The sequence below is a fragment of the Macrotis lagotis genome, chromosome 1 (assembly GCF_037893015.1).
Source record: "Macrotis lagotis isolate mMagLag1 chromosome 1, bilby.v1.9.chrom.fasta, whole genome shotgun sequence".
Lineage (NCBI taxonomy): Eukaryota > Metazoa > Chordata > Mammalia > Peramelemorphia > Peramelidae > Macrotis > Macrotis lagotis.
The window spans coordinates 357,291,427-357,304,687 of record NC_133658.1 but is presented as its reverse complement, the minus strand read 5'-3'; the positions used below and the strand labels follow the sequence as shown (position 1 = coordinate 357,304,687).

Genomic DNA, 13,261 nt, shown 5'->3' with positions numbered 1-13,261 from the left:
TAAAGAAAGTGTCTTTTAGTCCTTCAGAGGCAACAATTCCACAACTTCAGATCTTAAGGGAGCTGCCTGAGGCACTAGGAGAGCTGAATGACTTGTCCAGGGTCACAAAGCCAAGTATGGGAATCAGGACTTGAATCTGGGTCTTCCAACCTCAGAAGCAAGATCTTTTTGTCTTATGCCATATTGCATTCTCTCATAAAGAATCATAAAGACAAAACTTTGACATAATACATGAACGCAAGTTATTATTTTTATGATTACATTGAAAATACTTCTAGGGGTCATCTGATACAACCTATCATTCAATAAATTGAATCCTTCTTAAATATCCTCCCCCATTTTTCTGCTCAATTTTGCTAGTTGCCTTCATTAGAATATAAACTCCAGGGCAGAGATTATCTTTCTTTTTGTATGTATTAGCATCCACAGGACTTAAGAGTGTGTCTAGCACAACAGGTGCTAATAAATGCTAATAAACAAATAAATAAATAAATAAATAAGAGAGATCAAGGAGCACTTTGCTGAAAGGCAGAAGAAGAGAGTGAGAGAGTGAGAGCAAGATAACAGGACAGTACAATCAAATTAAGGGAGGTGGATTTTTATGGAATGTGGATTTCTTTCAGAATTCTTTTATGGGGGAAGCTAGGTGGCGCAGTGGATAGAGCACTGGCCCTGGAGTCAGGAGGACCTAAGTTCAAATCCAGACTCAGACACTTAATAATTACCTGTGTGACCTTGGGCAAGTTACTTAACCCCATTGCCTTGCAAAAAAACAAAATAAAAACAGAATTCTTTTATGTAAAGTCGAATTTGTGTAATGCAAATTTACATAAAATGAGAACTGTAGGTATGGGGAAGAGTCACTTAGTACAGCTGAACATGGCTGAATTCAAATCCTGCTGACCTTTGTGACCTTGGGTAAATCCTTAATTTCTTCCTTTGTAAAATTTGGTTGACATACGATCCCTTCTCAATCTAGACCTATGACTTATGATTCTATGATCTCTCAGCCACAGTATTCTCGTCAATAAAAAGAAAGCTCTGATTTCTAAGGGCCCTCTAAGCACTAAAATCCTCTGACAGCAGACATAGCCATCCAGACTCTATGTGAACTACTGTTTGAATATTTTCCATTATAGGAAGAATTCCCATCCCGCTTATATAAGTTATTTAATCTCTACATAGTTCTTCCTGACATTAAAACATAATCCATTTCTTTTAAATTATATAACATAAATATAATGGTATTTGTTCAGAAAAAAGGTCTTTATCTCATTTAATCTGTGAATAAATCAGGGTAGTAATACTAACTCCATCTCATAGATCAGACAGTGAGAAAAGTTTAGAGATCAGGAAACCAAATCCAAGACTTTTTTTTATTAAAATGTACCTTCACACAATTAAAAACTACTATCACATTTCCTCTATCTTTTCCACTGCTCTTGAAATGAGATGACATAGTGCCTAAGTCCTCACTATCCTTTAGCCTCAATGATCTTTCCTATTTCCTACTCTTTTTCAAATGAATTTCACTACAAAGAATTCTATAATAGTAAAAAGCCCTCCTTCATTGTGCCCCATAATACTAAGCAGTATGGTACAGTGGAAATAATCATGGATATGGTGTCAGAAAGACCTTCATTCAAATGTTACCTTTGATGCAAACTACCAAAGTAACTCTATGGAAGTCAGCAAGTCATAGAACCTCTCAGAGCCTATGTCCTTATGTGTAAAATGGAATAATGGTACTATTCTCAGGGTTGTTGTCTAAATATCAAATGACAATGTATTTAAGTGCTTTGCAAACATTAAAGCATTATATAAATGTAAATTATTTTTTAATCTCATGAACCACTTTATTTAGCAAATTATGCTCCACAATATTTTGAAATTAACCTTAGAAATAGATTTGTGTTTTTATATACCTTCAAACTCACCCAGCAGTTTTGTACCTCCACAATCTCCAATTTTCTGGTAGGGCCACCCTCCTTCATCCCTATGTGCCACAAACTGGCGAGAGAAGACATTCTAAACACTGAAGATCTCTGCAGCAGGCCAGGAGGGGAGGAGAGGGGGAAGTCCTGCAGCTGCAAAGCAGAAGAAAATGAGTCTGCAAAATGCTTAATGTGAAACCCAGTTAACCTAGATCATCATATTCATACATGAGAACTGTTAAGGAAAACAGCATCTAGCCAGAAAATGGAACAGATTTACCAGTGTTTCTATTATTGTGATTAAATTTTGACTCTAGTATCTAAATACCAACTATAAGCACTATAATGAAGAAACTGAAATGGAAATCAAGAAAAAAAAGTTGCAAAATTGACTAAGTTAGTCCCTGAGAAAATATTGGCCAACAGACACATAATTTTAGAAGCATTAAAGGAACAATTCTCCAGATATCTTAAAGAAGTTAAGCTATCAAGTGACAAGAAAAAAAAATCACGGACAGTATTGTTCTCCAAAAAAAAAAGCAATTTGAGAGAATATTAGCAACTACCAATTCATTTCCCTAGTTTCGAATATTTATAAAATGTTATAAAAATAATGTTCACATATACTAAAGATAACCCGGATGAATATAAGAAAGTAACAGGTAGGCTTTCAATAATCACAAAAGTGACTAAAAAGTATAATAATAGCTAACATTTATATAGTACTTAGTATAGGTCAGGCACTGTGCTTAGCACTTATCTCATTTGAGCCTTACAACATTATCATTTTACAGATAAGGAAATGGAGGTAAACAGATGCTTAAGTGACTTGCCCAGGGTCTGAGGCTGAATTTAAATTGGTCTTCTTGACTTCAAGTCACTTTACTGTAATGCCTAGATGCCAGATTTCTTCTGTTTATTTATTGTTTTCAAAGTATTTGACTAGGTGAAGCAAAGAAGTAACTCTATGGGCAGTCCTCTAAGATATCTCCTTGAATATGTAAAATGCATATAAGATTATCCAACTGATAAAAAAAAAAAATCACAAAAATATCTTAGTTCAATCCTCTATCAGTCTCAAGGTGGCATAAAACAGAAAGATACTTCACCAAAGTGTTAGCTCCTGTTATAAATTATTTTCTGACAAAATTCCATTGAAACAATTTCTTATAAATGGTAAGGTGTTCCTGAAATTTCTGTTTCCAAGCAACACTGAACTGATTGCATTTTCTTTGGGGCTTGAATGAGATTCAAAGACAATCAAAAAATCTCAAGATTCACCTGAGATTAAAAAAAAGATGAAAAATTTGTAACACTCTGAGATCATTAACATGCAGTCCACTGAATTTATCCAAAATGCATTTATGGACTTGTCAATGAACAATAAACTAGGCTAAAAATTAAGTAAGAGAAAGAGCTGTACTGCCTTTGGGAAATTGTGTAGTACATTCAATGATGCCTTCCTGATAGCATTAAAAACCATTTTTTGAACACCAAAAATCTTGGCTAAAAATCATGGCAATACCACCATGCCCCCTCCCCCCAAATCAAAGTGTCCCTGAGAGAGAGATGCATGATAGTAATCCAAAGTAGAAATAAGTAAATTAGAGGAGCATGGAAGATTGTGCTTGACGTTACTATAGATAAGGGAAAAGTTTATGATTAAACAACATAAAGAGAGGAGCTGAGATTTCGATTATATAAAATTAAAAAGGCTTTGCACAAACAAAACCAATGCAGTTAAAAATCATCTGGAAAGCAAGAAACTGGAGAAAAAAATTTACAGCAAGTTTTTCAGATAAAGGCCTCATAAATTTATAATAATAAAAGTCATTCTCCAACTAATAAATGGTCAAAGAATATGGACAGAGAAGAAAAAAATAAAAGCTATCAATAGTCACATGAAAAAAATGATCAAAATAACTGATTAGAGAAAGGCAAATCAGATTGACTAACGTAACAGAAAAAGAAAAGGTCAAATGTTGGAGGGAATGTGGAAAAACTGAAAGAGTAAAGCATTGTTGGTGGAGTTGTGAACAAATTCAACCATTCTGGAGAGTATTTTAAATTATGTCCAAAGAGCTGTAAAAACTAATCCAGCAAAACCACTACTGGGTCTGTTTCCCCAAAAGATCAAAGAAATGGAAAAAGGACATATTTGTACAAAAATATTTACAGCACTTCTTTTTTGTGTGGTGGCAAAGAACTAGAAACTGAGAGGATACCCATCAATTGCAGAATGGCTTAAGAAGTAATGATATATGATTGTGATGGAAAAACAATTGGGCTCTAAAAAATAAAGAGCAAGACAATTTCAGAAAACCCTGAGAAGACTTATATGAACTGATGCAAAGTAAAGTTAGCAAAACTGGAACATTGTACATAGTAACAGTAATACTGTAGCAATGACTGATTTAAAAAAGCTATCCACCCTCAGATAGAGAGTAATGATGAATTCTGAGTACAGACTGAAGCATCCTTTTTTCATTCTTTACCTTCTTGTGGAGATTTTGTAGCATAATATGGACTTATGTTTTATATGACTTTACATGTATAATTGATATCATATTGCTTGCCTTCTCCATGAGTGGGAGAAGGACTGGAGAGAGGAAAAAATTTGTTGACTTTTTTTTAAATGAATGTTTAAAATCAATTTGAAAAATTTTTAAAGAGGAATGCAAAATAGTTAACAATCATGGCATGTGCATAAGAAGCAGTATAAAAGATTGATACCAGAGAGTGAGTCAGGCATGGGATGGCCTGTATAACCTCTCAAATGTAAAAAGTCCTAAAGGACACTCTCCAGTGCTCTGGGTAATCTTTTGAGAGGTCAGGAATAAAAATCACACAAGACAACAAGTTATGGATGAGTTGTGAACTTTATCATTAGAGAAAGTACTTACATCAATCCAATTAAAGAATCACTAAAGAAATAAAATATCCAACATTTCTCTAGTGCTTTAAGATTTACAAAGTACTCTCTTTACAACAAATCTATGACATAAATAATAAGAACATTATTATCATCACCATCTTACAAATGAAGAAACTGGCACTGTAAAATGAAATGACAAGTTCAAGTTAACATCTAGAAAGCAAAGATGAAAACTCAGGTTTCCTAATTTAATAATCAATGTTGGTTCTTTTGGCTTTAGTACATTTCCTCTTCCTCTCTGCCCTTTTAAAAGTGATTCAGGTCAGTCTGAATATTAAGAATGCAAGGAAAAAATAATAATAATTAAGATAAAACAATACAAGAAAGCTGCTGATTGGGAACTAACATATCTCTTAGCAGTACTGATGGGTTATTTGGCTTCAAAAGGACCTGCCATGGTAATGGCAGCTACTGATCAAGATCCAACTGGCTCTACTATACCTGTAGCAGAGGGGATCTTAAAGCAGGAGACATAGGTATCATTAGTAGCCCACATCACATGTACATTTCTTTTGGAGTCCAGAAAATACATGGGAATTAGGTAAAGGAAGCACTAATCAAAATCTTTCCCTTAATAAAAGGGATGGGTAACTCTCATTTATCCAACTTAGTGACCCAGATCCTGTATTGAGTCATTCAAGGCATGATCACACATTTCCCTACCACTACCCCCTTATTTTCATTGTCCCTTTTCTCACTGCAGAGTTCTAGCTAGAAGGAGCTAAAAGAGCTCTTGGATATCAACTCATCAACTAATTCAAAGATTCTTAACCAAAGATTATTTTTTTTAATGTTTTGATAATTGAACTTCAATGTAATTGGTTTCCTTTGTAATCATATATATCCAATTATATGCATTTAAGAACAAATTTGTGAGAATCATGTCTGTGGGTTTCACCTACCTGCCAAAGGAATATATGGCACCAAAAAAAAAAAAAGATTGAGAAACTCTGGCCTAGAGAATAAAATCCAAACTCCTTAACCTGATACTTAGGTCCCTTCATATTCTCCTCCCCAATATTCTTATGGCATCTTTTTCTGGCTTTCTCCTTTATATATTATTGTATTTACCGTAAGCTTCTAGAATGTGAAAAACCATTGAATATGTATATGCTATGTGCTAGGTCCTATGCTAAACATGAAAAAGACAATCTGGGGGTGGCTAGGTGGCGCAGTGGATAAAGCACCGGCACTGGAGTCAGGAGTACCTGGGTTCAAATCCGGTCTCAGACACTTAATAAATTACCTAGCTGTGTGGCCTTGGGCAAGCCACTTAACCCCATCTGCCTTACAAAAACCTAAAAAAAAAAACAATCTTCTCAAAAAACTCACATTCTTCACTTGTACAAAAATATTCATAGCAGCCCTGTTTGTGGTGGCAAAGAATTGGAAATCAAGCAAATGTCCCTCAATTGGAGAATGGCTTAGCAAACTGTAGTATATGTATGTCATGGAACACTATTGTTCTATTAGAAACAAGGAGGGACAGGAATTCAGGGAAGCCTGGAGAGATTTGCATGAACTGATGCTGAGTGAGATGAGCAGAACCAGAAAAACACTGTATACCCTATCAGCAACATGGGGGTGATGTTCAACCTTGATGGACTTGCTCGTTCCATCAGTGCAACAATCAGGGACAATTTTGGGCTGTCTGCAATGGAGAATACCATCTGTATCCAGATAAAGAACCATGGAGTTTGAACAAATTTCAAGGACTATTTCCTTTAATTTAGGGAAAAAAAACCCAGATATCTTATTGTCTGATCTTGTTATCTCTTATACTTTATGTTTCTTCTTTAAAGATATGATTTCTCTCTCATCACACTCAATTTGGATGAATGTACAACATGGAAACAAAATAAAGACTTGACAGATTGCTTTCCGTGGGGGGGTGGGGAGGTGGGGGGAGGGAAGTAAGATTGGGAGAAAAATTGTAAAACTCAAAAAGTAAAATAAAATCTTTTTTTTTTTTGCAAGGCAAGCGGGGTTAAGTGGCTTGCCCAAGGCCACACAGCTAGGCAATTATTAAGTGTCTGAGACCGGATTTGAACCCAGGTACTCCTGACTCCAGGGCCGGTGCTTTATCCACTACGCCACCTAGCTGCCCCCTGTAAAATAAAAATCTTTTAAAAAAAACCCTCACATTCTCTAATGGAGTGAGCATTTTATATATATATATATATATATATATATATATATATGGAAGTGGTAGCCAATTTTAGTCGGGGTCAAAATGTCATTTTTCACCTTTAAATCCTTATCTAATAAAATGCCTTAGATATTATAGGCACTTACTAGGTATTTTTAAAAATTGAATTCATTTATTCTTTCAGTCACTCAATATACACTTATTAAGTCCCCTATGTAGAAAAGACTATTAGGGGGTTGGAAAAATATAACTTAGATAAGGCAAGTTTATATAATTTTTTTCATGAAACTTATATTCTAACAGAAGGACAAAGATACATACACACAATATTACAGAATAAGTGAATTATGGAGCTACAGTAATTCAACCAGTTCATTTTACAGATAAAGAAGCTGAGACTCACAGAGGATAGGTGGCTTACCCAAACTCTTATAGATTTTAACTGGCAGAACGTGGATACTTGTAGCCAGACCTTCTGGCTCCAAATAACTTTGTTCTGTAATTTCTATCAAATCAAATCCAAATAGTTTGGAAATAATCACATCAACGTCAAAAGGGATTATAACTGCAGAGGAAAATTACAATGGTTATAATGTGGTCAAGGCACAGATTTTTGGATATTTCAAGGAGAGAAATGAAATTCAAAATCACTTAAATAAAATCTTTCAAAGCAAAATAATGTTTCTCCTTATCCTAGACTCTAGTGCTGCTAAAATACTTGACAGTAGCCCTATATAAATGAAATTCTGATGAAGTGAATTTTTTAAATGATGAGAGTAAGAAAAAAAATTTTACAGCTCCCCAAATATGGGAGGCAGTCTGGTTAAAGGACAATGTACTGGACTTGCTGTAGCAAGATCCTAAATTAAATACTGTCTTATATATTAGTTTTGTGACTTTGGGCATGTCACTTAACCTCCATCTAACTTAGTTTTTTCGTTTGTAAAATGGAATAATAGTTGCTAGTTCACATTGTTCTTATGAGAATCAAATGACATAATATATGTAAAGCAGTTTGCAAACCTTAATGTGTTGGGATAAATGTGAGTTAGAAAGATGTTGAAAATGGCATGAGAGCTGAACATTGTTATGGATCAGAGAAAACTTAATGGATGAGAAGACAACTCAGTTCAGAACTAAAGGACTAGTAAGGATTCAACTGAAGGAGAGGATAATGAGGACAATTTGTGTTTGAGTAATACACTGCATGCCCAGAGGGGAACAAAAAGAAACAAGGCTGAAAAAAATAGGAAGCCCCACATTGTAGAAGATCTAGAGGCCCTGACAAAGAAATCTGAACTTTACTTGGTAGGCAATAAGGAACCATTAAAGTTTTTTGAGCAAAAAAAAAAACACAACATGATCTATACATAAGAAAGCATATTCTGGTAGTAATATGAAGGATGGATTTGAGAAGGTAGGAGGTTCCTAAAATAGAAATAGAAATGAGGACCTGTACTAGGGTGGTATCACTGAGAAGAATGAGATGTAGAGAAGAACAGACAGAACTTGGTACCTAGTTGGATATGAGATGAGGAAAAGGAAAGACTACAAGACAAGCCCAAAGTATTGAAATTAGGAGGCACAGTGTATGGTGATGAATCAGATAAAAATAAGGAAAACAGGAGGAGAGTTCACAGAAAAGAAGTAAATTTGGTTTTGTATACGTAAGAACAAGGTGTCAAGAGAAACCTAGGTGAAGCTTTCTTGTAAATAACTGAAGATGCAAGTCAAGAGGTTAGAATATAGATCAGGATTAGAAATAAAAATCTGGAAGTTCATCTACATAGAGATAGTTGTTAGAATAGTGGGAGTGAATGTTCAATTCTCAATGGAAAATATAGAGAGAAGGAAAAAAGGCTTACTACAGATGATTGGGAATATTCACTGAGGGAAAGAGCAAGTTGAGGAAGTAGTGAAGGACATAGAAAAAGACTTGAAAAATAAAACCTCTCAAATATGGAATCTCTGAAGTTGAGAATATTCAATAGAAGATGATCAATAGTGTTAAAAGACACTGACAAGTCAAAGGAGTTAGTAACACCTGGATTTGTCGATTATAATGGTGATTCAAGAGAAGGATGCTTTACTAAAGCATCTACTAAAAGACAATTTTTCAAGTTATTTAGTAGCATAAGGGACAAAATGGGATGATAGTTATGTATGAATGGATGTATCAAGAAAAACTTGTTTGTGAACTGATGAAAAGGTACCAGAGTGAAGGAAAGACTGGAAAGATGAGTGACTAAGAGGCTGGATTTTATTAAGGAAGAGATGAGATCAAGTAAAAGGATTATTAGTCCTAGTAAAAAGTTAGAATATCACATTCAGTGACTGGAGGAAAAGAGGTAGATTATAATGAATTTAAAAGTTGCTAAAGCAATTCTTTTTAGTGAAAAAATAGGATTTGAAAAAAAAAACTTGAAAACAACCAGGTAGTTTTGAAGCTGGGAGGACTTGAGTTCAAATTGGACCTCAGGACACTTGACACTTGACTGTGTGCAAGCCACTTAATCCCAATTGCCTCAGACCTCCCAAAAAAAAGAGAGAGAGAGAGAGAGAGAGGAAAAGTTTAAAACCAGTGATTCTGGGCAAGGGGTGCTGATAAAATTCCGGCAGAAAGTATTAGTCCAACCCTCCAGTTTTACAGAACCTAGAAGAAACATTAAAGTAACCTGTCTTGGGGCTGCTAGGTGGCGCAGTGAAAAAAGCACGGGCCTTGGAGTCAGGAGGACCTGAGTTCAAATTCGATGCCAGACACTTAATAATTACCTAGGTGTGTGGCCTTGGGCAAGCCACTTAACCCCATTGCCTTGCAAAAATCTAAAAAACAAAAAGGAACCTGTCTGATACCGTAGGTGGTGGCAGCCCTAGCTCACTCGGCACGAGTGGTCCGTTAGCCCGGTGCACGGGTCCCCGGCGTTAGCCCCGGGGCAGCCAGGCTGCAATGCCCCCTCCGTGTCTCCCCTCGCACGAGTGGACCCTGGGCCGTGGCGGCCTCCCCCGCCAGGCACCAGCCTCCTCTCCTTGACCTCTGCCGGCGCCCTGGGCCGGCCGGCTCCCCCTGCCCGGCGGCCTCGGCCCGCGTTCTTTGTGCGGCCCCGCCGGGCCTCTCCCAGCAGACTCCCAGCCCTCTGCGGGCAGCCCCCCGCACTGTCACAGCCCGCTGCGGGGCCCTCCCCGCGTGACCCCGCCCCGGCCCGGGGCGCCCCGGGGCTCGGCTCCCCCGGCCCGACCCGGGGCGCCCCGGGGCTCGGCTCCCCCGGCCCGGGGCGTCCCGGGGCTCGGCTCCCCCGGCCCGGGGCGGCTCGGGGCTCGGCTCCCCCGGCCCGGGGCGTCCCGGGGCTCGGCTCCCCCGGCCCGGGCCGTCCCGGGGCTCGGCTCCGCCGTCTCGGGGCTCGGCTCCCCCGGCCCGGGGCGCCCCGGGGCTCGGCTCCCCCGGCCCGGGGCGTCCCGGGGCGGCTCGGGGCTCGGCTCCCCCGGCCCGGGGCGGCTCGGGGCGGGGAGGCCGGCACCCCGGGGCCTCCGGCCGCGGCAGCCTGGCGCACACGGCCCGGCCCGGCGACCCCGGCACACAATGAGGCGGGCGGCCGCCGGGGCCGCGGCTTGGACACCTGCCCCCCCCCCCCCAGGCCCGGCCGGGCGTCCGGGAGGCGGAGCTCGGGCCCGGGCACGGCGGGGAGGCCCCGCGCCCCGGGGCCAGCTCCCCAACATGGCGGCGGCGGCGGGGGCACGGGCGGGCCCGCGGCGGAGGCTGCTGCCGCCGCTGCTCCCGGCCCGGCCGGGCCTGTCATCCGCCCCGCGCGGCGGCGCCATTTTCCCCGAGCCAGCGACCAGGCTGGTCCCATTGGCCTCCCGTCCCGTCCCACCCCACCCCCCGGACCCGACCCGGGCTCCGGCCCCCGCCTCACCTGCGGCCCGGCCAGAGGCCCCCGCTGGCGCCCCGCTCCGGCCCGTGGCCCGCGAGCGCCGCTCTGTCCGTCCCCGCGGCCCGGAGAGCCGGACGGCGGGACACCGGGACTCCCGGACCCGGCAGCGGCCTCAGACCCGGCGGGGAGGGGGAGGGGAGGGGACCGGGGCCCGGGAGGGGGAGGGGAGGGGGAGAGGGAGGGGAGGGGCGGGGCCGGGCAGGCGGGGGCCCCGCGCACGTGACCGGAGCGAACGTCCCCGGGAGCTCGGGGCGGCCGCACGCACGCGCGCCGCGCCCCGCCCCGCCCCGCCCCGCCGAGCCCCCGCAGCCCCGACCCTCCCAGCTCTCTGCTCCGGGCCCATGCCGCGTCCCCCGCGCCCCCAGGACCCGGCCCGAGCGAGCAGTGGCCCCTCCGGGCTAAGGCAGTGGCAGGAGCGAGGAGTTGGCCTTCCTGCCCAGAGCCCAGGCCTTCTGGCTTGGCCCATGGGCCGCCCTCCGGAGGTGCTGACGGCCGTGACAGAACCCGTTGGGAAGCTTTTCTCCCCGGCGGACTCGTGCCTTCGGGGCTTTCTCTCCGCAGCTCCGAAGGACTGGCCTAAGTCCCTTCATCTTTATGATGGTCTCCGTTCCCTTCCAGGTTTAAAGTCCTGTTCTATATCCTCCATGTCAAATGTTACATTTGGGGCTCTAGTGGGGTATCTGGGCAGAGTCATAAAATCATAGGACTTGAGTCCGAGAAGCTAGACAGAGAACTCGAACTAGGGAGACAGAGATGAGGGCCCCAGAGGAGTCATTTAAACGGCCTCAGGCAAGTGGCAGACCAGTGGGAATGGCCCCCAAAAGGACAAAGGTCTGAGGTCACTGTTGACATGCAAGATCGGAGGTACGTAGTGGCTCACACGGAAAGTACTAGATGGGGAATCAGGAGGCTTAGATATACGAGACAACACAAGATGAAGGAACTCAGGTTATTTAACCATGAGAAGAAAAGACATCATCAGTGTCACGTATTTAAAGAGCTGTCATTTGAAGAGGTCATGGCTTTGTTCTGTTTGGTTGCAGAGAACCCAAGTAGGAACAATGGAGGTGAGGGGGAGAGTTTTGGGGAGGTAATAAAAGGAAAAGCTTACTAGTTTGGAGAAGTCCACCTGTCAGGGTTGTTGAAAAAGTAATTTTTATTCAGTTTCTGGTCAGACAAGATGATCTCTGGGGTTCCTCACAACTCTTGGATTCTGTTCTTTGAGTACCATTTCTATAAACTCAAGGCTGAGGATTTTATTCTCCTTTCTCTGGGCCTCAGTTTCCATCTCCATACAACTAGAGGACCAGCATAAGTGTCCAGTATTAATATTCAATGAACTATTAGGAAGAAAGTACCAGATGACACAAGTCCCCACTTACTGCCTATTGGAGACTAAGGAAAATTAAAGAGAGGTTGGGTAGATCCACTTTTCTCCCTAGGGTCTTATTTTGGTGAGTTTTTCATGGGACCGGAATTGTTTAAAGGGTGATTTGGGGGGGTGACATTGTCCAGAGGTAGAGAGATGGTCTAAACTGCCTCCAAGGTTGCAGATAGCCTAAAGCACTCATACAAGAATCCTAAGTGAGGAGACTTCTCTCTCCCAAAACTTCAGCCATCTGTCCCAACTTTAACCTGGAGACCAGCTAACAGACCAAGCCAGAGATAAGGTTTCTTAAGCAACTTTCTCTTTAATTCCTCTTGGGAAGTGGAAGCCCCTGAGCTGTTACCCGCCCCCCCCCCCACCCTTATGTGGCTCCTTCTCCCTGCACCTCTCCCTCAGATCCTCACTACTTCTGGGACAGAGAGAAGGAGAAAGAGGGCCCCTTGCTTCTGGATGATCATTTAAAAAAAAAACAAGTCATTTAAGAAATGACACTGAGGAGAGGGAAAGGGAAAGATGCAGAGGGTGGATGGGAAGGAAGGATAGTTGGGGCAGCCTGGTGGGGTTCTTGTTGTTTTTCTTTTTTGTTTTTAAGCAAGCATTTCCCTAAGCCTCTCAGGAGTGGGAAGTATTGGAAGGAGGCAGAACCATTCTTCTTGTCTTCTAGCCTGACCTCTGTCAGGCCACACCCATCAGCTATAGAATTTGTCAATTATTCTGGAATTGGGTTTGATATAAATCTCCTCTGGTACCCAGGCCCTGGGCAGAGCTTGAAGGCACCAACTGGGAGCCTCTGGTCTTCAGACCCACTCTGTGCCTATCCCCCCCCTCCCTCCCTTGCCCAGGGGGAGGCAGGGCTCCAAGGGGCTCTTGGAACATGCAAAGGGGTATTTGTGCTGCAGCGCCTGCCCCTGCCCCACCCACCCACCC

At 42.4% G+C, this 13,261-nt stretch overlaps 1 protein-coding gene across 7 annotated transcripts in view; it reads right to left on the bottom strand.

The window, feature by feature from the left end:
- NCOA6 (nuclear receptor coactivator 6) overlaps positions 1-11,099 on the bottom strand; it is a 78,871-nt gene extending 67,772 nt beyond the window's left edge. For 3 of the 7 annotated variants that reach the window (XM_074212106.1, XM_074212103.1, XM_074212107.1), the window contains exons 1-2: positions 10,930-11,098; positions 1,938-2,087 (exon numbers count right to left, since the gene is read on the bottom strand). The gene's annotated coding sequence lies outside the window, so the exon portion shown is untranslated. Of the gene's footprint in view, positions 1-1,925; positions 6,719-10,929 lie in introns of those variants that run through there. The other 4 variants (XM_074212109.1, XM_074212108.1, XM_074212105.1 and 1 more) reach the window with 3 other exon arrangements.
- Positions 11,100-13,261: the final 2,162 nt, after the last annotated feature.